This window comes from Trachemys scripta, chromosome 9 (genome assembly GCF_013100865.1).
Source record: "Trachemys scripta elegans isolate TJP31775 chromosome 9, CAS_Tse_1.0, whole genome shotgun sequence".
Lineage (NCBI taxonomy): Eukaryota > Metazoa > Chordata > Testudines > Emydidae > Trachemys > Trachemys scripta.
In genome coordinates, this window is record NC_048306.1 from 48,062,710 (window position 1) to 48,090,486 (window position 27,777).

The following is a 27,777-nucleotide window of genomic DNA, read 5'->3' on the forward strand; positions in this document are numbered from 1 at the left end:
ATCCCAAGGCAGGCCATTTTGTTACAATTAAAGATTTCAGTTCACCAGGTCTAACCGGGTGTAAAGCCCCTCTAGTCAGCTTCTGGTGGTAGGTATTAGAACCACTGCCCTCCACCTCTTTTTTCTTCACTAAAAGAGTCATCCAGAAAACCTTCTCATGAATAAAACCTAACCAGAATCTCTCTGCCATGCCTGACCGCTACTCAGTCTCACCTACACATTGCCATTCAGGGGAACCCTCTCCTTTCATATAGATCCCATCCAGGAACTCTGGCTCTTGTCTAGGCTAGGATAAGAGGCATAACTGGTGGCTGATATCCTAGGAGCCCAATGCAGACAAGACACTGTATACTTTAACATTTGTCATACTACTATAAAGTGCAAGTTAGGCTCCCTCCTAGGGTTTAACACAGAGGGAACACATTAAAAGCAGTGTGCTTTCTCTACACTAGATTACAGGACATGTTAGCAGTACACCTTTAAATCCTAGTCTAGACAAAGCCTAAATCTTCCCTCCCGCTAGACAGCCCCATCCCAGAAACCACAACATTTTATCCCCCCCTCCCTAAATTTCTGTAAAGCCATCCTCACCCAGTCCCGCCCAAACACTCCAGATAAAGTAATTTCAAATGATAAGATTGGGTCTATGAGTCAGCCACCATCATTCTCAAGTAATTAAAAGCAGAACATTGATTTTGTAACCAGCCTCCCCCAAGTCCTTATGCTTTGCTTTTATTTACGGTCATTATTTCATCCTCTCCAAATACATATAGAGTATGTAAGATCAAGGTAGGTAATTAAACACAGCCCTACCCAGAAACCCGCTAACCCACCTGATGGGACTTTCTTGGTGCACACTGAAACCTCCAATGTGCTGTACAGATTAACAAACTATGGAGTGGTTTCTAGCAAAGAGGTCTAAAAGACCAAAGTAAGTCTGCAAAGATCCTGTGGTGGGGACAACTGAACTTTGTACGATTCTTATAAATATCAGCTATGAACAATGTCAGAAATTTCACAATCCCAGCTCCAAAAATGACTAGCTTGCAACAATCTTAAAAAGTAAAACAGTCAAAGGGACACAAAAAGTTAGCAGCGACACCACAATGAAGTTACACTTCGTCCTTCTTATTAAATGTTTGTTGAGCTGTTTTGTGGGTGGAATGGATGTTGGCTAGGCTGATTTAAGAAGGGAATTATAACGCAGCCCTGAAACCGAGGTGGAGGGGAGGGTGCTTGGCTGCTCTCTTGTGGCCACTGCCAGCGTCATCATCAAAATCCCACGTTAATTCAGCGATGCACCCCTCCCCCCCGAGCAAAAGAGAAGAAAAAAAAGAGACAAACGGTGAAAATGGAGCCAGCCGCCGCGAGCAGCAGGTCTGGGAACAGCCCCACGTGCAAGGCGCAGACCCAGCGAACGCACGAACAGCAGGTGGGCGCCCAGCTAACAACGCCGGCGGCAGGGGCCCAGCCAGGAGATACCCCCCGCGGGCAGGCAGCGAGCCCGAGCCCGCTCTGTGCCAGGGCACAGCGTCCTGCCCGGCACGGGACGCAGGCAGCTACAGCACAGAGCCCCCGGGTATCACCGGCCCCCACCCCGCTCGGGACAAGGCCGGACAGAAAGTTCGTGCAAAGTTCGGCGGCGGCGCCGGCGCCGGGCGAGCCTGGGCCCATGCGCAGTAGTGACACGTAGGTCTCGCCCCCTCCCCCTCCCCGCGGCGGCACCCAGGGGCTACGGCAGCGAAACTCTAAGCGGCGGCATTGCTGGCAGGGAGGGGACGCGGGGCTGCGGCGGGAGGACCGGGGCAGGCAGCTCCCTCCTCTGCCGCCGCGTCTCAGCCTCCACGTCGGCAGCTTAGCTCCGTTGCCCGCGCCGCACTCTCCGGCCAACTTGGTGCCGCGGGCTCGGCCCAGCACCTCCGCTGCAGCGGGCGAGGGGAGCCCCGAGCCCCGGCCCCCGCCCGGCATGCAACTTACTCCGGCCGGTGCCCTGCTAGCTCTCTCTGCTGGAGAAGCCCCGAAACGCTCCTGGGAAAGCTGCGAGGCACCTTCCCCGGTTGCTATATAGGGCGGGCGGCTGCCAATCCCAGCCACGCACGTCAGAGCCATGCCCCTTCCCTTCCAGGCCCGGCCTGGCCCCGCCACCGCAGCGCCGCCGGCAGGGCGCTGCCCCGGTCCGGTCCACAGGGGCGGCTGGGCCTCAGGGGGAAGGAGGAGCTGGGCCCCGCTGCGCGACCTTGGCTCCCAGCGCCTCCCGCTCTCGACGGAGGCGGTAGATCCTTAGCTGCCCTGAAGTTCAGCATGATAACCTTCCTCTGCCTCCCTCCCCAGACTAGGGGGAAGTGAGCTCAGCGGGAGTGACCTCCAATGAGCTGGGAGCCAGGAGCGCCCCCCTCAGAATTCCACTTCCCCACATTCTCCCAGTCAAGCGTCAGGGTTGACCTGTCCCTTTGGAAAGTACAGGTACAGCAGCTACAGGGGAAAAAGTCATTTTGATTTCTGGACCAATGGCCACATGGGGAGTTAAAAGAGCTGTGCTGATAAATTATACCACTATACTTCATAGAATCTCAGGGTTGGAAGGGACCTCAGGAGGTCATCTAGTCCAACTGCCTGCTCAAAGCAGGACCAATCCCCAGATAGATTTTTGCCCCAAATGGCCCCCTCAAGGATTGAGCTCACAACCCTGGGTTTAGTAGGCCAATGCTCAAACCACTGAGCTATGCTTTCCCTATGTAGGCATACCCTTAGTGTTAATTCACTAATGTTAGTAGAGTGTGCTGAAAAGCAAAGACATAAGGTCTAAGTACTATTTTAGCACCTATGTTTCACCTTTCACATACAGCACTTTACACAATGTCATCTTTTCGTGCTTTGAACTCTCTCACCCTAAATAGCTAGCCTCTATTCAGTCACACATGTCTTTAAAGCATACTTCTGTAAAACTTCTCAACATTAATAAAAACAAGGATATAAAAATACATTTGCTTGGTACAGAGATTAGACCTTCATCTGGTTGATTTTAGATTTTTTTTCTATCTTGGGGTTTTGTCCTGCTGCCCATCATTGTAATATCTGAAGGTTTTCCAAGTAAAATAGATTGGCAATAGCAAAGTCCCCACTCTAGGACTAGGTGTAATGGTTGAGGTGCTCTACTACAGTTTTGGAAGTTGTGGATTTGAGTCTTGCCTCATCTTACACTGAAAGGTCACTTCCAGTTCATCTAGCTACAAAATGGGTACCTGATCCTATTGGGTTAGGGCAGTCAAAGGTAGCCAGCTGTAATGCTAGCTTGTGTGTGAGTGGCTATGAAACTAAGGTGCCTTAACTGGGAGAGACAAGGGGAGCGGGGAATGTGAGATAATATCTTTTACTGGACCAACTTCTGTTGGTGAAAGAGACAGACTTTCAACCTACACCGAGCTCTTCTTCAGGTCTGCCTAAACCATGGCAGCGGTTGAGCCATTGGCACAGAGGGACTTTGAAGTTCCTAGCAGACTTCATGGAGTTATTGGCTCTTTTCCTTTATCAGGTATAGAAAGCGCTATGGGATAGAGGGCTTTTTGGAGGGGGATGGGGGTAATCTGAAACATTATGTCTGAAATGTATAGTCGCTATAACTTAGGCTGTAAAATCCTCAGAGAAAGAATTCAGTTGGTTCCCTACTTTTATAGAGTGACATGTATACAGACAGTATTTAATTAAATAGATTGAAAAGACCCATTAGGGAATCTAGTCCATCCCCTGGAAGCTAAAAGCAATAAACTTTAATATGCTTCAGCACCCAGTATATTGTATATCCACTGGTCCTCCCACGAGCACATTTTCACTTCTGCTGTTGTATGTGGCACAGGCAAGGTCCATGCAGCTGGCCTGACACAGCACATGTCCCAGGCAAACCAGAGAAACCCCCCCTCACCATTTCAGATTCCCTTATAGTTTAAGGTGCAACCAAAAATCAAACATATGTAAAGTCTCTGACCCTATTCCTTTCATGCAACTAAACAGCATCTAAACACCACACCAATATTAAACAAGGCATTTCTAGTGTCTCCCTGGCCTGATTTCCAGGAAGCTGGACCCACATTCTTAACTTTTTAGGCTCCTAGCTTCCACTGATTTAAATGGGAGTTATGAGCCTAAATACCTTTGAGCATCAGAGCCTTATTTCCATCCATTTTCTCTGTGAAGTGATAAGTCCTTTTTAAGGCTCTGAGTGCAACTAGCTTCAGCTACACCCAATTAGCTCTTGTGCAGGTAGGTAGCCTAGCGTTGCCCAGGTTACCCTCAGCGCAGGGAGGCAATGCCAGATGAAATCCAAGTCTGGAAACCCCTACTGGGATTTATCTTCCTTTCCCCAAATCTCCATCTCATTGTCTGGGCTCACTAAGCATTCCTTAGGGACATACTGTATCATATCAGTGATAGGGGTCCACATACATCTATCACATTGTAGTTATCCACATGAAGTTCTAGTCTCAAACATTACAGATTTGTGGATCTCCTCAACTGTATCCTTTGGAGGGAATCCTCGGGTGGCTTGGCTTTTTTAACCATATGGCTCCAACTACAGAACAGCAACACACAGCATGAGATGGAGTGTGCCACCAAGCTTTGTGGCAGAGGAGGTTCTAGAAGGGCCCATCACTGCCTCTACTTCTAGAGTGGAGATTTCTGTTGTGGGGAAAATCTGTCACAGGCTATTCTCCTCAGAAGTATAAAAACTTCCATAGAGGGAAACAGCCTGTCGTCACCTGTTCCTCACACACACACACACACACACACCCAAGTGGTGTGGAGATTTCCTGTGGGAGGATAAAGAGAAAAAGCTTCAGAGATGCTCTGAGGCCTGTCGTGACCTGCTTCCCTGTCCTCCCGCTGCACCACCACCACCAGTGGGAGCAACCTGCCATGGTCACTTCCCTTCCCTCCACAGAGTTCTTGAAGGGTTGTTTAGATCCTGCTCTTCTTACCATTCTTTGTCAGGGTGACCACATATTGAAAACAAGAAAACAGGCCATCTGTCATGGAGGCATGTATATGGTGGGTTTGGTAGGGCCCAGCCAGGAGAGCTTAGGCATCAGGGGAGAAGAGGGTGCCCACTCATTATGACATGCAGTGCCCCACCTCTCCCTTCCCTGATACCCTGTGGATTTGGCTGTGTAAAGAGAGGGAGACTGGCTTGAGGACTAGTGAGAAGAAGAGCCAACAACTAGACATCATGGGAAAGATGTTAACATGTGACAAGTGGAGCAGTCCTTGATGAGTACATATGCTCCAGCAACCTATCGTCAGTTTCCCTGGCTCAGCTGCAGGCAGCACCTGCATATGTCCAGTCTGAAGGAATGCACAGAAACTGGCACAAAACAATGATTTGAAACCCTCAGGGACGCTGGGTCAGGCCCTAAAAACAGGACATGTCACGACATTCTGAGAATGGAGAAATGGGGAGAAAGAAGCCTCTCTGGGCCCTGTTCTCCTTAGGAAGAGAGATTTCTAGGAAGGGAAAAACTTGGCTCCTCAACTTCTGGTGCAAAGATGCTGGTCTTTCAAGCCACATTCACCCTCTGACAACCTGGGATCTTTCCAAGGGCTTTTCTGGTGTTGCAAGGGATGCATACTTTGTTTTGCAGCCAGGGACTGAATTCAACCCAAATGTGTTAAAAAAAGTGGTAAATATGAATGTATGATTCATTATATCTTAAGATTTCTAAAATGTAACTAGTAAGCACCCATCTTGTGCTCTGGGTGCTTATCCCACACACTGAAATCACAAAATAATGCAAGAGAACTGGCCAGAAATATATCTACCTCAGTTGCATTAGAGAACAGAAAAAAAGATGGGCTTCACAGCTCGCTCAAAAGATTAACAAATCTAGGCTCTACAGCACAGATTCTCAAAGGTATTTAGGCTCCTAACTTCCACTGATTTCAGTGGATGTTAGGATCTTAAATACCTTTGAGGATCTGGACCCAGCAGACCAAGGAGGAAAGTGAGTTCCAAAACAGAGGACTAGTCATAAAGAACACCTTGCAAGTTCCCTCTCGTTTATATTGAGGGAGTTCCAGCTTTACCAGCTCTGCTGATCTCGATTTTGGCAGTACTAAGGCTGCGTTAGAAAGTACTTGTTTATTTCTTTTAGGCAGACTACTGTTTTAAAAGAAGGTGAAAGGAGAACTCAGAATGAAGGCCTTACACAAGCCAGAGAATACTGAAACTCTCCCACAAGCAAAGCAATGGAGCCAATAATTTGTTTTCATGGTATACACTCAGATACATTGTTTATCACTGGAAGAAAACCTTTGATAAGATTGTGATAATATAGATCACCTTGTGGGGGGGAAAGAGAGAGAAAAAAGTAGTTTGCTGTAAAAAGTGACTCAGAGTGGCATAACAACATTCTATGCTTCCTATATCAATGACTTCCAGACCAAATTTGCATCATTTACAACTGGATAGGAAAAAAGTTCTCAACGGAGATCTGGAAGTGAAGCTGTGTTTCTTCTGATTCATGCATCATCACCAGCAATAAAGATTCCATTGGCCAAATTCTGCCGTAGGTTACACCTATGCAACCCCACGGTCTTCAGTTGTCCACTGTCTACACTTGAGTGTGGGGGCAGGTTTGAATCCCTAAATGGTGTTCCTGTTGAACCCATACCTGAGCCTAATATGAATAAATAGCCTGATCCTAACCAAGTAGTTTTATAAAGAAGTTCCCTTGCCCTAGTAAGAAAGCTGACCAAAGAGACTGAGATCACGGTGAATTTGTGAGACTGTTTAACCTGACTGGGCTTCTCTATCAGCCTATAAGCAATGCAGTGTCCTTATAGTATCACTGAATGCTCCACAAAAAAGGCCAAGCAAAATAGGTTTGAAAAATGAAAGTAACTTATTGGTTTGGAAAGCGTTCTAAAGTGAGCAGGATAGATAAGAGCAACCCCCATCTGAAGAAAGAGGAACTGCAGCAAGTTGGAGAGTAGGTGGTCATGATTTACCTATGGTAAAGTGAGAGGAAGCATTGTGTAGTGGTGTGACTAAGTGGGGGATTTACTTAGTGTTTTGCATTAATATAGTGTGTGCTTCTTTGTGCGTGTTTAACGAGAGGGTGGGAGAAGGTGTTCATTGTTGCAGAACGCCAGGTGTGACTACGCATAGCAGCCTAGACCCCGGACAACAGCCAGGACACTGTAGAATTTAGCAACCAGTGACCTGGAGTCCCACCCCATCTTGGGAGCAAGCCAGTTCTGTCCAGTGGGAGGACAAAGGGCTGAGGAGAGAGGGCCCCCATGATCTGACTAGCTGATTCTGGCCAGTGGGAACAAAGGACGGAAGAGAGGGCCCAGGTGATCCGTTTGCCCAGGACCGAAGACAGAGGATGGAGGAGGGGCTGTTGGGAAGGTGATATATATAGAATGGTCGGCTGGAAGGATGTGGCTTCTGGACTGGGGACAACGGGCAGCCTGAGCCACCTGGACGCTGGACAGACCCAGATGGACAGGCTTGAGGGCCCCGAGAACTTTTTGTGCTGTGTCCAGACGTACAGTAAACCCTTCTGTTTTATGTTGGCTGAGAGTCATTGCAATCTAGAGATCAGGGCTGCATTTCTCCCTCTGAGTGTGGAGGTCCTGGGGGTCCAAAGCAAATATACTTCCTGAGGGGACTCACGGAGACAGACAGGTGTGCTGAAAGCTCAGAGAGGTGGGGTTCCAGGAGGCGGTGGAGCTCAGGGCTTAACCCCCAAGAGAGAAAGTGACTCCCAACAAGTGCTGTCACACACCGAAGGGGGTTCCTCCCAGGGAACGTACAGAGCCGAGAGTGCACGGGTCCCGTGAGACCATGACAAGTGGTTAATGCAGAAGGCAGAGTCAGGAGACATGAACTCCATTTCCAGCTCTGCTGTGACTTTCTGTGTTGCCTTGGGAAAGGCTCAACTTCTGTGTCTCAGTTTCACCAGCTATAAAAAGGAGAAGATAATCCTTATTTACCTCACAGACTGTGATTTAATAACAGGTTGTACAGCACTCTGTTCTTTGGATGGAAGATACCATAGAAGAACAAAGTTATTTTATGTGGCTAGAGAGAGAAAGAGGGAAGTCAGCGGAGAGCCCATTCTAAATGGATTTACAAAGCAAGAGAAAGCAGCAGATGCTGTGTGTGAGATAGTCCTGCCATTTAACGCAAGAGAGCAATCTGGCTGCTGTTTTATATTAATTTGGATTTTAGACGCTAAGGATTTGGGAACACCAAAGCAGAAACTACTATAGTTAAAATGGGGTGTAATTAAATACAAGTAAGGATTTCAGCACAGGGATGACTCTCTAGTAGCATTTTCTAGCAATATTCCAGAGGTGTTAATAGGCAGACTTATGAATCAGGGAGATATGGAAAAAGATTGCCATGCCTAAGGAAAATTCAGGATTCTGGTCTGTATTAAGGGGAAATGCTTGTCAAACAGAAGGGACAAAGAAAGGAAGCATTTGTTTGTGGAAAGTTATATTGCTTCACTATAAGTTAAGAGCTGATTGAGTCAAGAATGGGAGAAGAAGCTTTCAGAAAATGAGTCACATGAAATCTAGATTTAAGTTTTATCTGGGTAGAAGTAACGGCATAGGATAGCAGGAGGGGGAAAAAAGTCACAGGAATTCAAGAAAATTGAGGTTTATGCTATTCAAATCTTCCCACAATTTTTGCTGTTTTCTGCAGATTACATTTTCCCCTTTAATAAATACCGTTTTAGCTGTTCATCTTGCAAAGAGACCCTTCGTAATGGAGCTGCGGTATTGTTCTTCTTTATGTTAAGCCAACACTGCAGAAAAACCGTCTCCAGCCAATAGTTAGCAGAAAGGTGTCTTTCAAAGCGAAGTTGGCAGCTTGCATTTTTAAGCAACAGTTCCCCCAAAAATGAGTATTGGGCTGATGTCACAGAACAAAACATAGTCTTTCTGCTCAACATCCACCACTTATTTCTATTTCCTCAGTTTCTGGGATTGTTTATTCATTAAGAATATAAGAGCAGCCATACTGGGTCTGACTAAAGGTCCATCTAGCCTAGTATCCTGTCTCCTGACAGTGGGCGATGCCAGGTGCCACAGTGGGAATGAACAGAACAGGCAATCATCAAGTGATACTTTCAAATGGGATTTGTATCCAATCCTGCATTGGCTGGTAGACTGATGTTCTTGTCCATTCATCCTTGCAGTGTTTCCCGAATTCCCCTCTAGCAATTGTAATTTAGAATGAACATGTGGTACTTTTTTGTATGCTGTTGCCAGAAGGTGCAGTAAATATCATGTAGCATGAGACTACTAGGGTCTCAGAGCCTGTGCTTTTTCTTCTGGAGGCTAAGTGTGATCTCTCTGCTATCTCCTGGCACAGATCTGGAGAGTGAAAAACAGGATCCATATCTTAGCTTGGGGTCTCCCAATGTGCTGCCTGATACACATACTGTACAAGCACCCCTTGCTGATGCTTTACAGAGCAGCTTTATCTAAGAGGACCAGTTTACAGCATTTTTAAAAGACTGTAACCCACCCTCCCCTCACTGACTTGATTTAGGTAAGTAAGTATGAGCAACCACCGCAACAAACTGTGAAAGAGCAAAGAAAAATGCCGAGATTACAGAAAGACAACTCAGATGGACAAGGTGAAAGGAGCAAGGACAAAGAGTTAACTCCACAGTGGAAGGAACAATAGAAAGCTTCCCCTACAAAGGAGTGATTAGAGAGGTATTGGGAATTTAAAAATCTCTCTCTCTCCACTATTTCCATATTTATCTAGTTTAGAGACTAAGGCCTTGGCTACACTGGCGCTATACAGCGCTACAACTTGCTGCGCTCAGGGGTGTGAAAACGCCCCCCCGAGGGCAGCGCTGTAAAGCGCAAGTGTGATCAGAGCCTGCAGTGCTGCACGCTCACTCCAGCGCTGCAAGCTATCCCCTCGGAGAGGTGGAGTACTTACAGTGCTGCGAGACAGCGCGACTACACTTGCGGTTCACAGCGCTGCCACGGCAGCACTGTGAGTTCCTGAGTGTAGCCAAGGCTTATGATGCCGGGTACTATAGAAAAATCTAATATGGTTCCTTTTAGTGCCTTAAAACACTAATAATATTTAGGGCTGTCTCGCGATTAAAAAAATTAATTGCGCAATTAAACTAATCGCGATTAATCACGCTAACAACAATACCATTTATTTAAAATATTTTTTGGATGTTTTCTACATTTTCAAATATATTAATTTCAATTACAACACAGAATACAAAGTGTACAGTGCCCACTTTATAGTTATTTTTATTACAAATATTTGCACTGTAAAAAACAAAAAAAATATTTTTCAATTCACTTCATACAAGTACTGTAGTGCAATCTTTTTATCATGAAAGTTGAACTTACAAATGTAGAATTATGTATAAAAAACCTGTATTCAAAAATAAAACAATGTAAAATTTTAGAGCCTACAAGTCCACTTAGACCTACTTCTTGGTCAGCCAATTACTCAGATAAACAAGGCTGGTTACAATTTGCAGCAGATAATGTTGCCTGCTTCTTGTTTACGTCACCTGAAAGTGAGAACAGGCGTTCACATGGCATTGTTGTAGCTGGCGTTGCAAGATATTTACGTGCCAGATGCGCTACAGATTCATATGTCCCTTCATGTTCAACCACAATTCCAGAGGACATGCTTACATGCTGATAATGGGTTCTGCTTGATAATGATCCAAAGCAGTGCAGACTGACACATGTTCATTTTCATCATTTGAGTCAGGTGCCACCAGCAGAAGGTTGATTTTCTTTTTTTGTGTTTCAGGGTCTGTAGTTTCCGCATCAGAGTGTTGCTCTTTTAAGAATGGTAGCTGTATTAGTCTGTATCAGCAAAAACAACGAGGAGTCCTTGTCAAGGACTCCTTGTTGTTTTTGCTCTTAAGACTTCTAAAAGCATGCTCCACACCTTGTCCCTCTCAGATTTTGGACGGCACTTCAGATTCTTAAATCTTGGGTCCAGTGCTCTAGCTATTTTTAGAAAGCTCACATCAGTACCTTCTTTGTGTTTTTAAAACGAACATGTGCTGGGTCATCATCCGAGACTGCTATAACATGAAATATATGCAGAATGCAGGTAAAACAGAGCAGGAGAGACACAATTCTCCCCTCATGGAGTATAGTCACAAATTTAATTGACACAATTTTTTTAACGAGCATCATCAGCATGGAAGCATCTCCTCTGGAATGGTGGCCAAAGCATGAAAGGGGCACATGAATGTTTAGCATATCTGCCACATAAATATCTTGCAACGCCAGCTACAAAAGTGCCATGTGAACACCTGTTCTTACTTTCAGGTGACATTGTAAATAAGAAGCAGGCAGCAGAATCTCCCGTCAATGAAAACAAACTTGTTTGTCTTAGCAACTGGCAGAATAAGACATAGGACTGAGTGGACTTGTAGGCTCTAAAGTTTTACACTGTTTTGGTTTTGAGTGCAGTTATGTAACCAATAAATAAATCAATAAATCTGCATTTGTAAGTTATACTTTCACGATAAAGAGATTGCACTTCAGTACTTGTATGAGGTGAATTGAAAAATACTATTTCTTTTATCAGTTTTACAATGCATATATTTTTAATTAAAAATAATAATATAAAGTGAGCACTGTGCACTTTGTATTCTGTGTTGTAATTGAAATCAATATTGAAAATGTAGAAAAACATCCAAAAATATTTAATAAATTTCAACTGGTATTCTATTGTTATAAGTGCGATTAATCTCGATTGATTTTTTTAATCACAATTAATTTTTTTGAGTTAATTGCGTGAGTTAACTGCGATTAAGTGACAGCCCTAATAATATTGTATCCAGTGTTGCAACAAAATCTGAAGAGGTGGCAAGTCTCAAAAATATCTGATGTTTTTCTTAAAGCCCCAGCTCCTGGAGTTATGTGATTACATGAGAATCTCAGCTGCTTTTATTGTTAAGTTTCTGGCTGTTTTGGTTATAGAGAAAAGCTTGAAAGTGTGAACTGTAAAAACTCAAAAACCAGAAGGCAAATATAAGCACAATGTTGTCCTGCTCCATAAATAGGGCTCCTCCGTGCGATAGTAATACAAATAATAATAAATAACAAAAGTAGTCCCAATTTTTTTTTTATCATTTTTATGCCAATCTCATTATTTTGGGGGGCTCATGACTTTTGACCACTTGGGATTGGCAATATTGGGTCTGAAAAGACTATAACAAGTGTCTAGTTACAATGCCAACTTTTTTAAGTAATGATGGGACCGTAGCTCTTTAAGCATAGCCTTCCCTTCATCCTAACCATTGCTATCCACGGTGCATGTATAATCCACACACCTCCTGGATGTGGTGTGGTGTTCTGTCCCATCTAGTGGCACCGAGACAGAGAGACAGAGAAAGAGAGAAATTAGTTTGCTTTACAGCCTTAGCTAACAACCTGTTGGCTTTTAGCTCATGCAGTAGACGCTCATGAAATAAGCTCCCAGAGATCCCAGGTTTGATCCCACCCACTGACGACTGGGGTCTGTCGACATTACACATGCACAAGGGGCTCACTACGTCCACATACAAGCACTAATTCCTAATCTCTACTAATCCAAAAAAGGGGTTCTCGATGTGTTTAGATGCAGTTATAGTATGGCAATCTAAACCGGCAGTAAAGAAACCAGACTGACTCTCTCTCCCAAAGCTGCAAGGCCCCTCTAAGCTAGCTGTGGTGGAAGAGAGAAAGCTCTGAGTACAGCTAGTTACTATTTGTTACCAATAATATTTGTTATGGATTGAGGTTAGTGAATCATTCCTGATCTTCTTCAAATGTATTTATTCACCAAAGAATTTGGAATTTATGAATAAATTTTTCAGCCTATGTTACTAAATGTTCACTTTGACTAGTCATTATTTGTGGTCACACACGCAGCACTCTGTATCGTTTCTGCTCTCGTTTCTGCTCCCTGCTGGCTAACTGAAACGTTTACTACACTATCCATTATGGGTTTTCAGACAACAGTGGAGTTCAAATTTGTGAAATTTCCAGGATTCACAAACTTTTTAAAAAAATTAAATACTTGGTAGCTATCCCTATCCTTGTGACACAGCCCAATCAATGACACTCGACACTTTCATCATAAGAAAATATTTATGAATCAGGGTGGGTTTTTTAACTATTTGGCCAGCTCTACTTTTAAGCAATGCACCAGTCCCTCCTCAGACTCAGAGATCCCCTCAAACACATGCCTCTCATTCTACATAGTAACTGCTGAACTCTTAGTTGTGAACCTATAAGCATATGTAACAATAGGCCTACCGTAATTTGTACTTTAAATTTAAACATGGTATTTTCACTCTGCCTGGCCAGTGATATCCCCTTTCTCTGTGGCTTTCCGTTCAATAGCTGTTAAACAGGTTTAAGTCCAACTTTATCTTTTACAAACAGAGATAAATACAAAATCGGTACATACATGAGCAACTGATACAATTAGGGCCTGATCTGAATAGGTACAGAGCACCCCCCAGTTCCCTTTGAGACTAGCAGGGCTGGCTCAAAAAGGGTGCCCAGCCTGCAATGCCCCCAGGGAGATGGTGAGAGAGAGAGAGAGACACACACACACACACACACACACACACACACACACACACACACAAAGAAAGTTCTCCTTTGCGCTCCATACAGGACTGCCTCTGGGGCAAAGAGGAACACTGACAAAGCACATGGAAGTGCATGGATGGTGATGGAGGAGGGGCCTCAATTGTGAGGATTTGCAGGTGGCCTGGAAGTGCTTGAACCAGCTTGAGCTAGTGGATGTTGTGAATGATCAGCACCTCTCAAACACAGACTTTTAATCAGAAGTTTCATACAAACCACCACAAATTCTGTTAGAAAAGATGTGGAGAGACTGATATTAGCATAGGCCTCGCTCATGCAAGCTATTTACTCACACACCAAACCTACTCTACCATTTGCTGAAAGCTGCTAGGTGTTTGATGAAATCATGCCACTAGTCACATTAGTTCTATAAAAATAAGCTATTTCTACTTCACAAATGTTGTTTACTATCTGAATATTCAAGATGGAGCCAAGCATCATCTTTCCTTTAAGTGTTTGATTACTGTCATGTGTTTGAGATACCTGTGTTAATTTTGAGCGTGAAAGTACTATTACTGGGTAAAAAGAGAATTGCAGACAAACAATTATAAATCTACTACTTCAAGAAGAATCTGAGGTTGGTTTACAGCAAGTCTCCCTCTAAGACAATAATTGGCAAAGAACTGACATGATTTCAATGCTTTCTTGTTAAGGTGTAGTGTTTAGTTACTGAGGAAATACCTTGCTAGATACATAGCTACCATGTAATAGCAGAATTTAGCTCTTGTGCAAACAAGCCTAATTTCTGTTATTTTTGCATTCATTGATATTAAGTGCCGAAAGATGTGGATATGTGGTATACATATTGCTTCGGTGTATGTATGCTTCATTCTGACAACCACCTGCAACACTTATAACATTCTTCCCACTAAGGGATAGCAGAGCATCACTGGAAAACAAGTCCAGACACTGGAATTCTTCCAATTGAGAGGACAAAAATCTGGTCTTATTTCCACTTTTGATGCATAGATAATATCTGTTTTACTTTACAGTAATCCAGCAGCACGCCATCAAGAGAGGTCCCCTCCACAATATGAAACAATCAAGTAGGTGGATTTACAGAAGTTTTATTTCTTAATTTCTTTCAGCTACCGAAGTGGTAGCCAAAATTCACCTAAGTACAATCTCTCCCCTGAAATTAACCCATAAACATCTTTCCCTCTCTCTCTTCCTCCCCTTGGATTTCTTCTAGCATTTCCTTTTTTTGGAGATCTCCCAGCATCTCTCTCTTTCTCTACATTCAGTAACCCTCTAAACTGGACATGGCTCCTTTCATCAGCCTTTGCTGTTGAATAAAGAGTGACAAATGACATGCTTCCACCAGGGGCAGAGCACACTGCCTCAGCAATGTAATCAGTGTCTATGTATACAGAGAGAGAGAGAGAACAAGGTCAGCCCTACATGCTGCTGCTATTAGAACACAAGACCTAGTCCAGTGTTTCTCAAATGCGACCACAATGGCTGCATTTGGCCACCAGAGGCTTTTCTTGTAGCCACAGCCTCCTGGGTGGTGATTGGGGGGAAGGGGAGGGAGAAGAACAGTGGCCCCTCTCCCAGGGCCACCAGAAGTGATTGGGTCCTATCCCCATCTAGAGCCAGAAACACAGGAGGAGCAGGCAGCCATTGTGAGTTCCCCACCTTCCTGGGGCAGTGGGGCTCGGGCTTTCGGCTTCAGACCTGGGGTGGTGGATGGCAAGCTCCAGCAATGGGGCTTTGGGCTCCAGCTGTGTGGTGGTGGTGGGCTGTTCCCTGGCCCTAGGCTCACAACTCCCTCACCCCCCCCTCCAAATTGCCCTGGGCCCTGCTGCCTCGTCCAGCTCCCATCCAGCGCCCCTGGCCCCCGCTGCCTCCCTATCCACCTCCCCATCTGGGGCTTAATTTGTCCCCCAGCTTGCCAGGGCTGAGTAAATCTGCTGTGAAAAGTGATATTTGTATGTTTATTAATATCTCTTTTCACTGCCTCCCAGTTAGCTAGCAAGTCTGATTCTGTGAAAAATGCTATTAACAAACATATAAATATCCCTTTTCACAGCAGCAGGCTTACTAGCAAGCAAGTCTTAAAAAAAGAAAAACACCACAAGACAAGAACATGCAAAGCATTTTATTTTTTGTTTCTATTCTGTTTATGTCCAGTAAATAATAGAAACAACTGTACGTTATTGTTATTGAGTTTGCAAAAAAACAAAAAACCCCACCAACCCTACATGAATAAATTACAATGATAGAGACATGTATATTTACATATTTATTTGTTTTTCCTAAAGTTAGTAAAGTATTTTAGGAAAAATTGTCAGAGTGGCCACCAGCAAGAGTTGGTGGCCATGCTCTGAAGCCACCAAAAAAATTTGTTGTGAGAATTCCTGATCTAGTCCCTCCATCCCTGTCTGACATGCCTGTGCTGCTACCCCTGCAGAGTGCAGCGCAGTAACAGTCCTAGACTCTGCTTCTGCACAGGGTCTTCTTCCCTAATCCAACAGTTGCTGGAAGGCCAGTTACATGAGCCCAGTTAAGTATCTCTTTGGTAAGAGCATTGCTAGGAAAATGATAATTACAACAGTAATTAGACAAGAGGAAAGGGAGAGACTAAAGATTAGGACCATTTTGTTTTTTAAGAAGTTGACGTTTTTAAGAAGAGACATGTTGATCTTCCTCTTATCTCATGTATCTCGTAGCAGGAACTAACTACTTATATTTCCCAATAATCAGATGAGCACACAATAAATTGTGATATATTTAAATCAAAAGTTTACCTGCGAACTCACTGCTGCAAGGCATTACTATATCTAATACTATTTTGAACTTCCACAGTAATTTTGATCAAAGGATGAACAATAGCTCTCTTCACATCTTGAAAATTTACCTGACATTTACTACAAGTCAGAAGACTGAATTCACTAGCCAAAGACAAGGGCGTTGCCACCAGCAATGTCCAGAGATGACCATCTGATAAGATACCCAACACCCTGCTACCTTCAGATATGCGGAATGATGTTGGCATTTCTATTATGGAACTGGAAAGAAATTTCACAGAAAGCCTGGGTTAAGTAAAAAGAGCAGCCTCTTCAGGTTTAATGTAGAGCACAAATTCTTGTTGTGGAAAAACAAAACAAAACCCATCACAGACTGGCCACCTTCATGCAAATTAAATCCTTAAACACACAAAAAAAATCCTCCAACAACCCAGAACTTTCCAAAAGCATAGAAATGATCTAAGAAGGGAAGATTCTCGCTCTCTCTGGTACCATAGCAATAAATTTCTTTCACCGAAACAAAGCTCTTTAAATGCTGTCCCACTAGAGTCACAACATGTGAGCTGTGGGGCACTGACTCATAAGTGCAATGAAGGGAAACAGGAAAAAAAAAAATAGAGTAAGGGAGTTTTAATTTAAGATCCTTTGGGAAACATGTTAGTTTAACTTACAAAAGCAGCTTCAGAAGAAATAAACAAGCCTTCCTTTAAGGCAAAGAGGCTGCTAAATCAAACCTTTAGCTCAAGTCTTCCCACTGTAGGTCCCAGTCCAGGATGAATTCCTAACCCATACTAAGCTTCTAAAACTAGGATAGAGAGCTGAACTGGAGAGAGCTCTGTAAAGCTAGAGCAAGCATAGAAGCTACGCTAAATTCCCAGGGTAGAGAAAGTTTTTAGGCTATACTTGTAAGCTAAAATAAACCTCTGAGCTATGAACCTCTAAAGTTTAATCAGACAAAGTTCCCAAGCCAAAATGCATTGCTCCTCAACCCTAGAGATCAATTTAATAAATCTCTTAACTCCACCCTTTATAAATTCTGGCCAGTCAATCCTCCCTATCTGACTCAAAATGGAGTCTCACAGCCAGTAATAAACAGTCTCTCCCAACATTAAAGAAAATTTCACTAACATCTGACCTTAAAATACCTACTGTATTATTTCAAGGTAAGAACAGTTAGGAGGAGGAACAGAGATACTACCTCTACAGCATACAACCTGCAATTGAATTCTACTTTCCCATCTCTTCTTGGGACTTGGTAAGGTATTTTAATATAAATAACACCCATCTAACTATTTCACAGCTTTAGTCCTGGGTCTGTATGCGGTCTGTGACAGACTATTGGATAAATAGTTCTTAGCCAAACTAGGCTCACTACTTCCTGGCTAGATGTGTCTTCCTCAGCTGACTAAAAACTTTACTGGGATTTAAGTTAATGACCCAGGCCACTGTTAAGATTGCTGGGGCTTTCTTATAGGGTTGCTACTAGGTGGGGTGTATCATGGCCATGGAGTCCTCTCCAGTGGGCCCTAAAAGGCCTGTACTTCTTGACATAGTGCTTTCCCTGGACTTCAGTATCCATATTCATAGCTTGCATATGGATAAATTGAGGCCTGATCTAAGCAGTTTTTGTACCAGTATAACTGTTTTTGTTAGTGGTGTGACTTTTTTCTTCCAAAATAACTACTGGTATAAAGATGCCTTATACCAGTTTACCACATTCCCATACCATGAGGGTACATCTACACTACAGCGGGGAGTCGATTTAAGATACGCAAATTCAGCTACGTGAATAGCGTAGCTGAATTCGATGTATTGCAGCCGACTTACCCCGTTGTGAGGACGGCGGCAAAATCGACTTCTGCCGCTTTTTGTCGGCGGCGCTTACTACCACCTCCGCTGGTGGAGTTAGAGCGCCGATTCGGGGATCGATTGTCGCGTCCCAACGGGACGCGATAAATCGATCCCCGAGAGGTCGATTTCTACCCGCCGATTCAGGCGGGTAGTATAGACCAGACCTAAGGGAAATAAGCTATACTGGTACAACTACATCCACACTGGGTGGAGGGTGGGTTACCATTTTTGTACTGTACCAGCATAACTACTTTAGATCACAGTATACATCGGTAGCAGAATGAGAGATAGAACCCAAGTTCACAGACTTCCTCTTCTAACCCCTACCATAGTCTATTAAATAGTGTAATGAGTATCTCACTAGATACATGACTAAGAAGAATATCTGCAGTTCTACTAGCTGAATTACTACTACTGCAATTACCATTCCTCATGCTTTGAGCATCTACTTATCAGAAGTTGGGATCAAGGAGGAATTCCCTCTCATGATTAATATTACAATGGGGGCTAGAAGCCTCAGCTATGATTAGGGTTGCCAACTTTCTAATCCCACAAAACCGAACACCCTAGACCTGCCCCTTCCCCCGAGGTCCTCCCTCCCACTCACTACATTTCCCCTCCCTCCGTGGCTTGCTCTCTCCCACCCTCACTTACTTTCACTGGGTTGCGGCAGGGGGTTGGGGTGCAGGAGGGGATGCAGACTCTAACTGGGGATGCGGGCTCTGGGGTGGGGCCAGAAATGAGGGTGCAGGAGGGGGCTCCGGGCTGGGGTAGTGGTGTGGGAAGCAGTGTGGGTTCCGGCTGGGGGTGCAGGCTCTGGGGTGGGGCCTGGGATGAAGGGCTTGGGGTGCAGGAGGGGGCTCCAGGCTGGGGGGTAGGGCACAGGGGTTCAGCATGTGTGAGGGGGCTCTGGGCTGGAGTACGGGGGGGTTGAGGGCTCCGGGATGCAGGAGGGGGCTCCAGGCTGGGGCAGCATGCAGAGCCCCATGGCCCCCCCACCTAGGACCCAGATCTTCTGGCTGCTTCCAGGGGACAGCACGGTGCCAGGACAGGTAGGGTCTAGCCTACCTTAGCTCCACAGCACCACGGACCTGACTTTAATGGCCTGGTCGACAGTGCTGACTGGAGCCACCAGGGTCCCTTTTCAACCGGGTGTTCCAGTCAAAAATGAGACACCTGGTCATCCCAGCTATGATCTTGAGCTCTATTGTGTTAGAGACTGTTTATATGCATAGTTACAGACAGTCTCTCTTCCAAAGAGCGTACAATCTAGACAACGCAGACAAAGAGTGGGAGGAGATAGGAAACCTGCTGAGCAGTTTTGGTTACAGTCTGCAGCTTTGGGGGCAAGTCACCTATCTCCAGCACCCAATGGAATCCAAACCCCAAATAATTCCATTTTACTCTGTATAAAGCTTATACAGGGTAAACTCAAATTGTCCACCCTCTATAACAGTAAGAGAGAGATATGCACAGCTGTTTGCTCCCCCAGGTATTAATTACTTACTCTGGGTTAATAAAATCACTTTTGTTTAGGAATTAAGTATACAAAGTACGATTTAAGTGGTTTCAAGTAATAACAGACAGAAGTAAGTTATCAAGCAAAACAAAACACGCAAGTCTAAGCCTAATACATTAAAGAAACTGAATACAGGTAAATTTCACCCACCGAGATGTTCCAATAAGCTTCTTTCACAGGCTGGACTCCTTAGTCTGGGCCCAATCCTTTCACCTGGTACAGTCCTTGTTAGTTCCAGCTCAAGTGGTAACTTTGTTCTGTTCCACCCCTTTTTATGGCTTTGGCACAAGGCGGGAATCTTTTTTTCCTCTCTGGGTTCCCACCCCTCCTTCTAAATGGAAAAGCACCAGGTTTAAGATGGATTCCAGTACCAGGTGACATTTCCTGTGAGACCGGAAGCCTCCATTCTTTCCAGCCTTACTCACATGAGCACAGAAAGGCTTACAAGTAAACAGAACCATTTACAACCAATTGTCCTGGTTAATGGGAGCCATCAAGATTCCAAACCACCATTAATGGCCCATACTTTGTGTAGTTACAATAGAACTTCAGAGTAATACTTCATATTTCTAGCTTCAGATACAAGAATGATACATTCATACACATAGGATGAACACTCTCAGTAGATTATAAGCTTTGTAGTGATACCTTACAAGAGACCTTTTGCATAAAGCATATTCCAGTTACGTTATATTTGCACTCATTAGCATATTTCCATAATTCATATGGAGTGTAACGTCACAGTCACACTGCAGCTCAGTGACAGAGCCAAAAATAGGGCCCATAACTTGACTCCCAGTCCAATATCCTGTTCACTAGACCTGCTTCTGCAAGGATAGTCTTACACACTTAGCTGTGCAATAGGATTTTACTCCTACCTCTGAAATGTCGCTCACAAGCCATGTTTTAAACTTAGTTCATAGACTTTAAAGACAGAAGGGACCATCATGATCATCTAGTCTGGCCTGCAGGCCACAGAACCTCGCTCACCCACTCCTAGATCCCTAACCTCTGGATGAGTTACTGAAGTCTTAAAATCATGATTTAAAGACTTCAAGTTACAGAGAATCCACCATTTACACTCGTTTAAACCTGCAAGTTACCGGTGCCCCTCACTGCAGAGGAAGGCAAAAAAACCTCAGGGTCTCTGCCAATCTGACCTGGGGAGAAATTCCGTCCTGACCCCAAATATGGTGGTCAGTTGAACCCTGAGCATTTTGGCAAGGCCCATCAGACAGACATCAGGGAAAGAATTCTCTGTAGTAAGTCAGAGCCCTCATATTCTAGTGTCCCATCAGTGGCCACTGGAGATGTTTGCTACTAGCAGTCACAGATTAGCTACATGCCATTGTAGGCAGTCTCATCATATCATTCTGCCCGCCCTCTAAGTTTATCAAAATCAGTTTTGAAGCCAGTTAGGTTTTTACTCCCACCACTCCCCTTGAAAGGCTGTTTCAGCTCCTCTGATGGTTAAAAATTTTGTCTAATTTCAAGCCTAAACTTGTTAATGGTCATTTTATAACCCTTTGTTCTTGTGTCCGCATTAGTGCTTAACTTAACTCCTCTCCCTCCCTGATATTTATCCCTCTGATGTGTTTATAGAGAGCAATCATATCACCCCCAGCCTTCATTTGGTTAGGCTAAATAAGTCAAGTTCCTTGAGTCTCCTCTCATAAGGTAGAACATGAGAATGGCCATACTGGGTCAGACCAAAGGTGCATCCAGCCCAGTATCCAGTCTACTGACAGTGGCCAATGCCAGGTGCCTCAGAGGGAGCAAACCTAACAGGTAATGATCAAGTGATCGCTCTCCTGCCATCCATCTCCACCCTCTGACAAACAGAGGCTAGGGACACCATTCCTTACCCATCCTGGCTAATAGCCATTAATGGACTTAACCTCCATGAATTTACCCAGTTCTCTTTTAAACTCTGTTATAGTCCTAGCCTTCACAACCTCCTCATGCAAGGAGTTCCACAGGTTGACTGTGCGCTGTGTGAAGAAGAACTTCCTTTTATTTCTTTTAAACCTGTTACCCGTTAATTTCATTTGGTGGCCCCTAGTTCTTATATTATGGGAATAAGTAAGTGAATAAAAAAAAGTTATTTTCTCCACACCACTCATGATTTTATATACCTCTATCATATCCCCCCTTAGTCTCCTCTTTTCCAAGCTGAAAAGTCCTAGCCTCTTTAATCTCTCCTCATATGGGACCTGTTCCAAACCCTTAATCATTTTAGTTGCTCTTTTCTGAACTTTTTCTAATGCCAGTATATCTTTTTTGAGATGAGGAGACCACATCTGTACACAGTATTCAAGATGTGGGCATACCATGCATTTATATAAGGGGAATAAGATATTCTCCATCTTATTCTCTATCCCTTTTTTAAGGATTCCTAACATCCTGTTTGCTTTTTTGAATGCAGCTGCACACTGCGTGGACATCTTCAGAGAACTATCCACAATGACTCCGAGATCACTTTCCTGATTAGTTGTAGCTAAATTAGCCCCCCCATCATATTGTATGTATAGTTGGGGTTATTTTTTCCAATGTACATTACTTTACATTTATTCATATTAAATTTCATTTGCCATTTTGTTGCCCAATCACTTAGTTTTGTGAGATCTGTTTGAAGTTCGTCACAGTCTGCTTTGGTCTTAACTATCTTGAGCAGTTTAGTATCATCTGCAAACTTTGCCACCTCACTGTTTACCCTTTTTTCTAGATCATTTATGAATAAGTTGAATAGGATTGGTCCTAGGACTGACCCTTGGGGAACACCACTAATTATCCCTCTCCATTCCGAAAATTTACCATTTATTCCTACCCTTTGTTCCCTGGCTTTTAACCAGTTCTCAATCCTTGGTGAGGGACCTTGTCAAAGGCTTTCTGGAAATCTAAGTACACTATGTCCACTGGATTCCCCTTGTCCACATGTTTGTTGACCCTTTCAAAGAACTCTAATAGATTAGTAAGACATGATTTCCCTTTACAGAAACCATGTTGACTTTTGCCCAACAATTTATGTTCTTCTGTGTCTGACAATTATATTCTTTACTATTGCTTCAACTAATTTTGTAGGTTGTCCATTCCTCTGATCATTCTAGTAGCACTTCTCTGCACCTATTCCAGTTGAAGTCATCTTTCTTAAACGTGGGAGACCAGAATTGCACACGGTATTCTAGATAAGTCTCATGAGTGCCTTGTATAATGGTAATAATACTTCCCTATGTGACTGGAATGACTGGAAGATAGCTAATGTAATGCCAATATTTAAAAAGGGCTCTAGAGGTGAAACCAGCAATTACAGACCAGTAAGTCTAACGTCTGTACCCAGCAAATTAGTTGAAACAAAAGTAAAGAATAAAAATTGTCAGACACATAGAAGAACATAATGTATTGGGCAAAAGTGTGACACTTCCCTTTAAGCAGTTCCTTATCCACCTTTAAATTCTCATATTAATCCCCATCTTCTCCAATTTAACTAATAATTTCCTCATGTGGAACTATGTCAAATACCTTATTGAAATCCAGGTAGATTAGATTTACTGCATTTCCTTTGTCTAAAAATAAAAAATAAATAAATAAATAGATTAAAAAAATTAGTTATCTTCTCAAAGGAGAAGATCAGGTTGGTATGGCATAATTTACTTTTTGTGAAACTATGTTGTATTTTTATCCCAATAACTGTCTACCTCTACGTCCTTAAGTACTTTCTATTTCAAAATTTGTTCTTAAGATTTTATGTAAGGCCCCCAGTCATCGGCAGCCAGGATTGAACCTGGGATTTCTGAAGCTTAGTGTATGAGCCTCTACTGCATGAGCTAAAAGCCACATGACTCTTAACTAAGACTGTAGCAGACTCATCAATCTCTAGGTGGTCTAGGTGTCACTAGAGGGGGATAAAGTGCCCCACCAAACAGGCCTGGGTTACACTTACAGGCCTATTAGTTTAATCTCAATTGTATGCAATTTCCCTGAACACTTTTTTCCTCCTCTCTTAAAAATAGGTACTAGATAAACAATCCTCTAATCACAGGGTACGACCCGAGTTTAAAGTTTTGTTAAAAATCCTTGCTATTGGGCTTGCAATTTCATGTACCAGTTCCTTTAATATTCTTGGATGGAGATTAACTGGGACTCCTGATTTATTCCCATTCATCTGTTTTAAATTTGACTTCCATCTTGGATGTGATAATTTCTATTTCCATATCCTCATTTCCACTAGCCAGCCTGCCAATACCCCAAAGCTCCTTGTTACTTTGCCTCCATTTTTAATAAAGGTATTCGTTTAGGTGTTAGGCCTTCCCTAAATTATCCTCAATGCTTAGCGGTCCCCACTTCCTTTCTTAATTTTCTTTTTATTTATATGGTATATAACCTTTTATTGTTGGTTTTAATTTCCCTTGCAAGGTCCAGCTCTGTTGAGCTTTTGAAAGTTCACTTTTCCCCTTCACTTTCTGACCTCCAAGAGAGATGGATCAGCAAGGAAACCTCCCATCTTCCATTCTTTGTAGGCTTTTGGCTTTCTCTTAATCATTGGTTTGAGATGCTTGCTCTTCCAGCTTGGTCTGCAACATTTACCTACACATTTTTTCCCCTTGTGTGGGATGCAGGTTTCGGATAGGCTTTGCAACTTTGACTTAAAAGTAATTCCAAGCCTCCTCCACATTCAGATCCTTGAGTCCTTCAGCCCAGTCTACTTTCCTAATTAATTCCCTTAATTTTTTTAAAGTTTGCCCTTTTGAAATCAAGGACCCTGGTTGCAGATCTATTTTTGTTTATCTTTCCATTTAGTTTAGTTTAAATTAGCTCATGATCACTTTAACCATGGTTGTCCCCTACAATCAATTCTTCTATGACATCCTCACTACTCACCAATATTGAATCTAAAATGGCATCACCGCTTGTAGATTCAGTGACTATTTGGTGAAGAAATCTATCAGTTATCACCTCAATAGGTGCCGACTCCATGGGTGCTCCAGCCCTGGAGCACCCCCGGAAAAAAATTAGCAAGTGCTTAGCACACCCTGGCAGCCAGCTCCTCCCTTCCCCCAGCGCCTCCCGCCTGCCGGTGGCTCCACCAATCAAACTCCTCCCTCCCAGCACCTACCAGCTGTTTCATGGTGTGCAGGAGGCTCTGGGAGAAAGGGGGAGGAGTGGGGACAAGGTGCGCCCAGGGGAGGGGGCAGAACTGGGTGGGAAGAGGCAGCGTGGGGGCAGGGACTTGGGAGAAGGGATGAGGTGGTGTCAGGAAGAGGCGGAATGAGGCAGGTGTGGGCGGGATCTGGGGCAGAGTGGGGGGGTTGAACACCCCCAGATCCAGAGGAAGCCAGCGTCTATGATCACATCCAGGAAAATGTAGGGCTTTACTATTAGTAGTAGCATTTGTCCTCCAATCTATATCTGGGAAGTTAAAGCCTCCCATAATCACACAATTCCCAGTAGGTTTTTATTGTATTAAATATATTAAAGAGGTCTCTAACCATATCTAGATTGGATCATGGTGGTCTGTAGCATACCTCAAGCACTATCACAGGGGAGCCTCTGGTAGCATTCTTCCCAAAGTAATTTTGTCCCAACACACAGTTATCCATTCTCATCACTTCTAAATTTCTTTACAGTCTACCTCATCATCAACATACAATGCTACTCCATCACCTTTACTTCCGTTTTTCCTGAACAGCACATACCCTTCAATACCTATACTCCAGTCATGGCTACTATTCCACCATGTTTCTGTTATCCCTATAATATCTGGTTTCATCTTCCTGCACCAGTAGTTCCAGTTCCTCCATTTTGTTACCCAGGCTCCTTGCACTGATGTACAGACATCTTAGTTGTTTCTGCTTGGCTTCAGACAGACAGATTCCTCACCTTCTTAGGTACAGTCATTCTACTGCCAGTATTGCAGTCTGGTTTGATTGGTATTGGCACCATCTTTCCTCTTAATGTCCATTCTCCTACCCACTGCTGTTCCTTTCTCCATTGCAATAATTCTCTTTCTTGATTTTTTTCCTCCTGGTCAATATTCAAATTAGGCATGGAGATTACATGAGTATATCTCCCAACCGTCTCCCAAATTCCTAGTTTAAAGCTCTTTTAATCAGCTGTGCCAACCTCCATCACAAAGTCTATTTCCCTCACTACTCAGGTAGAGTCAATCCGATGAGAACAGTCCTCTGTCCGTGAATCCTCCCAGTGGTTGAACATCCCGAAGTCCTCCATTGCCCGAGCCATCTGTTGATCATCATACTCTTGTCTCATCTTTGTTCTCCTCCTCTAGGGACAGGTAGAATCCCATGGAAGATCATTTAAGCCTTCACTTCTTTAAGCATCTTCCCCAGCCTGGCACTGTCTCCACTGATGCGTTCTAGTGAGAAGCTAGCAGTATCATTTGTTCCCATGCAAAGGTCAATGAGTGAATTATTTCCTGCTCCCATTAGAATATTCTTCAGTCTCAGGTCCGTATCCCACATTTTAGCTCCTTGCAGACAGCACACCCTTCTGTTCTCTGGATCAGCTCTGGTGCCAGGCCTGTCCTTCTTAGTAGGGAGTCACCAATCATGTAGACCCAATTTGGGTATTGGTGTGATTTTCTGGCCCTCCTCCTGTTCTTTCTGGCTGCAAGTCCTCTGGTCTTTTGTTCTCTCTTGCAATCTTCTGAGAGTCAGTCTCTATCCTGCAGTGGCTCCCAACTCCGCCTAACTTCATTGACTATTCCCTTCTTCTTGTAGGACTAGTTGCCCTTCTCTTCTTCCTTGCCCTCCCACTTTCTGTTACTGCCTGCTGTGCCCTTTCTTCATTTTCCAACTCAGAAAACCTGTTCCTGAGCTCTATTTCTCCTTCACTAGCCTTCTTTTAACAAAGATGTAAAACGGTTTTAAAATTGTTTTATGTGAATAGCTTCTGGATTAGATAAGCATGTGGCGGAAGGTGCTAAATGATCTGTGTTGGTCACAGGGCTTTTGTCTGAGGGTGGGAGATTGTGGAGCAGATGGCAGATGTGCCTCAAGACAATAGTAATGGAAATGACAACTCTAATCCCGAATCAGAAGTTTAGCAGCATAAGATCTTCACCCAATTTACTAAAACATAAGTAATAAAACCCACAAGAAGCAACCTAACATGTACAGTATCAATCAAGCATGTTGAGTCGCTCATAGCATAAACGCCTGGGGACTTAGAATGTGTCTTTAACCTCTGGCTACAGTGCTATGTATCGCAAGTATGGACTTTGGTGGCATAAGAGAAAATTAAGATTTCCTGGACAGATGTCAGGATATGCTTCTACGGGCACAACATTCTGAAGAATCAGAGCAGGCTGTGCAGCAGGGACAGTGGTACGGTGAAGAAATTTGGCAGCATGTGACCTCCAGAAGAGAGAGGAGCGTCCATGTACCAGCAATGGAAATACAGGTGAGCAACCGTTTTCATGTTCTCTCCACAGGTACTAATGCGGATAGTGGACTAGATGATACACCTGAGGGAAGGGAGCAGAAGGAGAGTCCACCGACTGGAAGGCATGAGATGCCCTATCCTAGGGATGGGGGTTCCATGACCACCGCTCCCAAGAGAAGGAGGAGGGTGGTTGTGGTGGTCGGGGACTCCCTCCTCAGGGGGACTGAGTCATCTATCTGTCGCCCTGACCGGGAAAACAGAGGTCTGCTGCTTGCAAGGAGCTAGGATTCACAATGTGACGGAGAGAATTCTGAGACTCAAGCCCTCGGAGCGCTACCCCTTTCTGCTTCTCCACGTGGGCACCAATGATACTGCCAAGAATGACCTTGAGAGGATCACTGCAGACTACGTGGCTCTGGGAAGAAGGATAAAGGAGTCTGAGGCGCAAGTGGTGTTCTCGTCCATCCTCCCCGTGCAAGGAAAAGGCCTGGGTAGAGACCGTCAAATCGTGGAAGTCAACGAATGGCTACGCAGGTGGTGTCGGAAAGAAGGCTTTGGATTCTTTGACCATGGGATGGTGTTCCAAGAAGGAGAAGTGCTAGG

At 44.0% G+C, this 27,777-nt stretch overlaps 1 protein-coding gene and 1 long non-coding RNA gene across 4 annotated transcripts in view; one reads left to right on the forward strand and one right to left on the reverse strand.

Moving 5' to 3' along the window:
* The window catches only part of HDLBP (high density lipoprotein binding protein), a 91,831-nt gene that overhangs the window by 59,052 nt on the left and 5,002 nt on the right, over window positions 1–27,777 (reverse strand). Inside the window, exon 1 of one of the 2 annotated variants that reach the window (XM_034782142.1) lies at window positions 1,978–2,129. The exons of the other annotated variant lie outside the window; for it this stretch is intronic. The gene's annotated coding sequence lies outside the window, so the exon portion shown is untranslated. Of the gene's footprint in view, window positions 1–1,977; window positions 2,130–27,777 lie in introns of those variants that run through there. 2 annotated transcript variants of the gene reach the window in all.
* Window positions 1,310–22,254, forward strand: LOC117883133. Of its 2 annotated transcripts, none has more exons than XR_004647189.1 (5): window positions 1,310–1,432; window positions 14,646–14,699; window positions 16,462–16,692; window positions 17,567–17,658; window positions 22,199–22,254. It is a non-coding gene; the product is annotated as an uncharacterized LOC117883133 (long non-coding RNA). The 2 variants fall into 2 exon arrangements; XR_004647188.1 differs by lacking the exon at window positions 1,310–1,432 and adding an exon at window positions 2,136–2,272.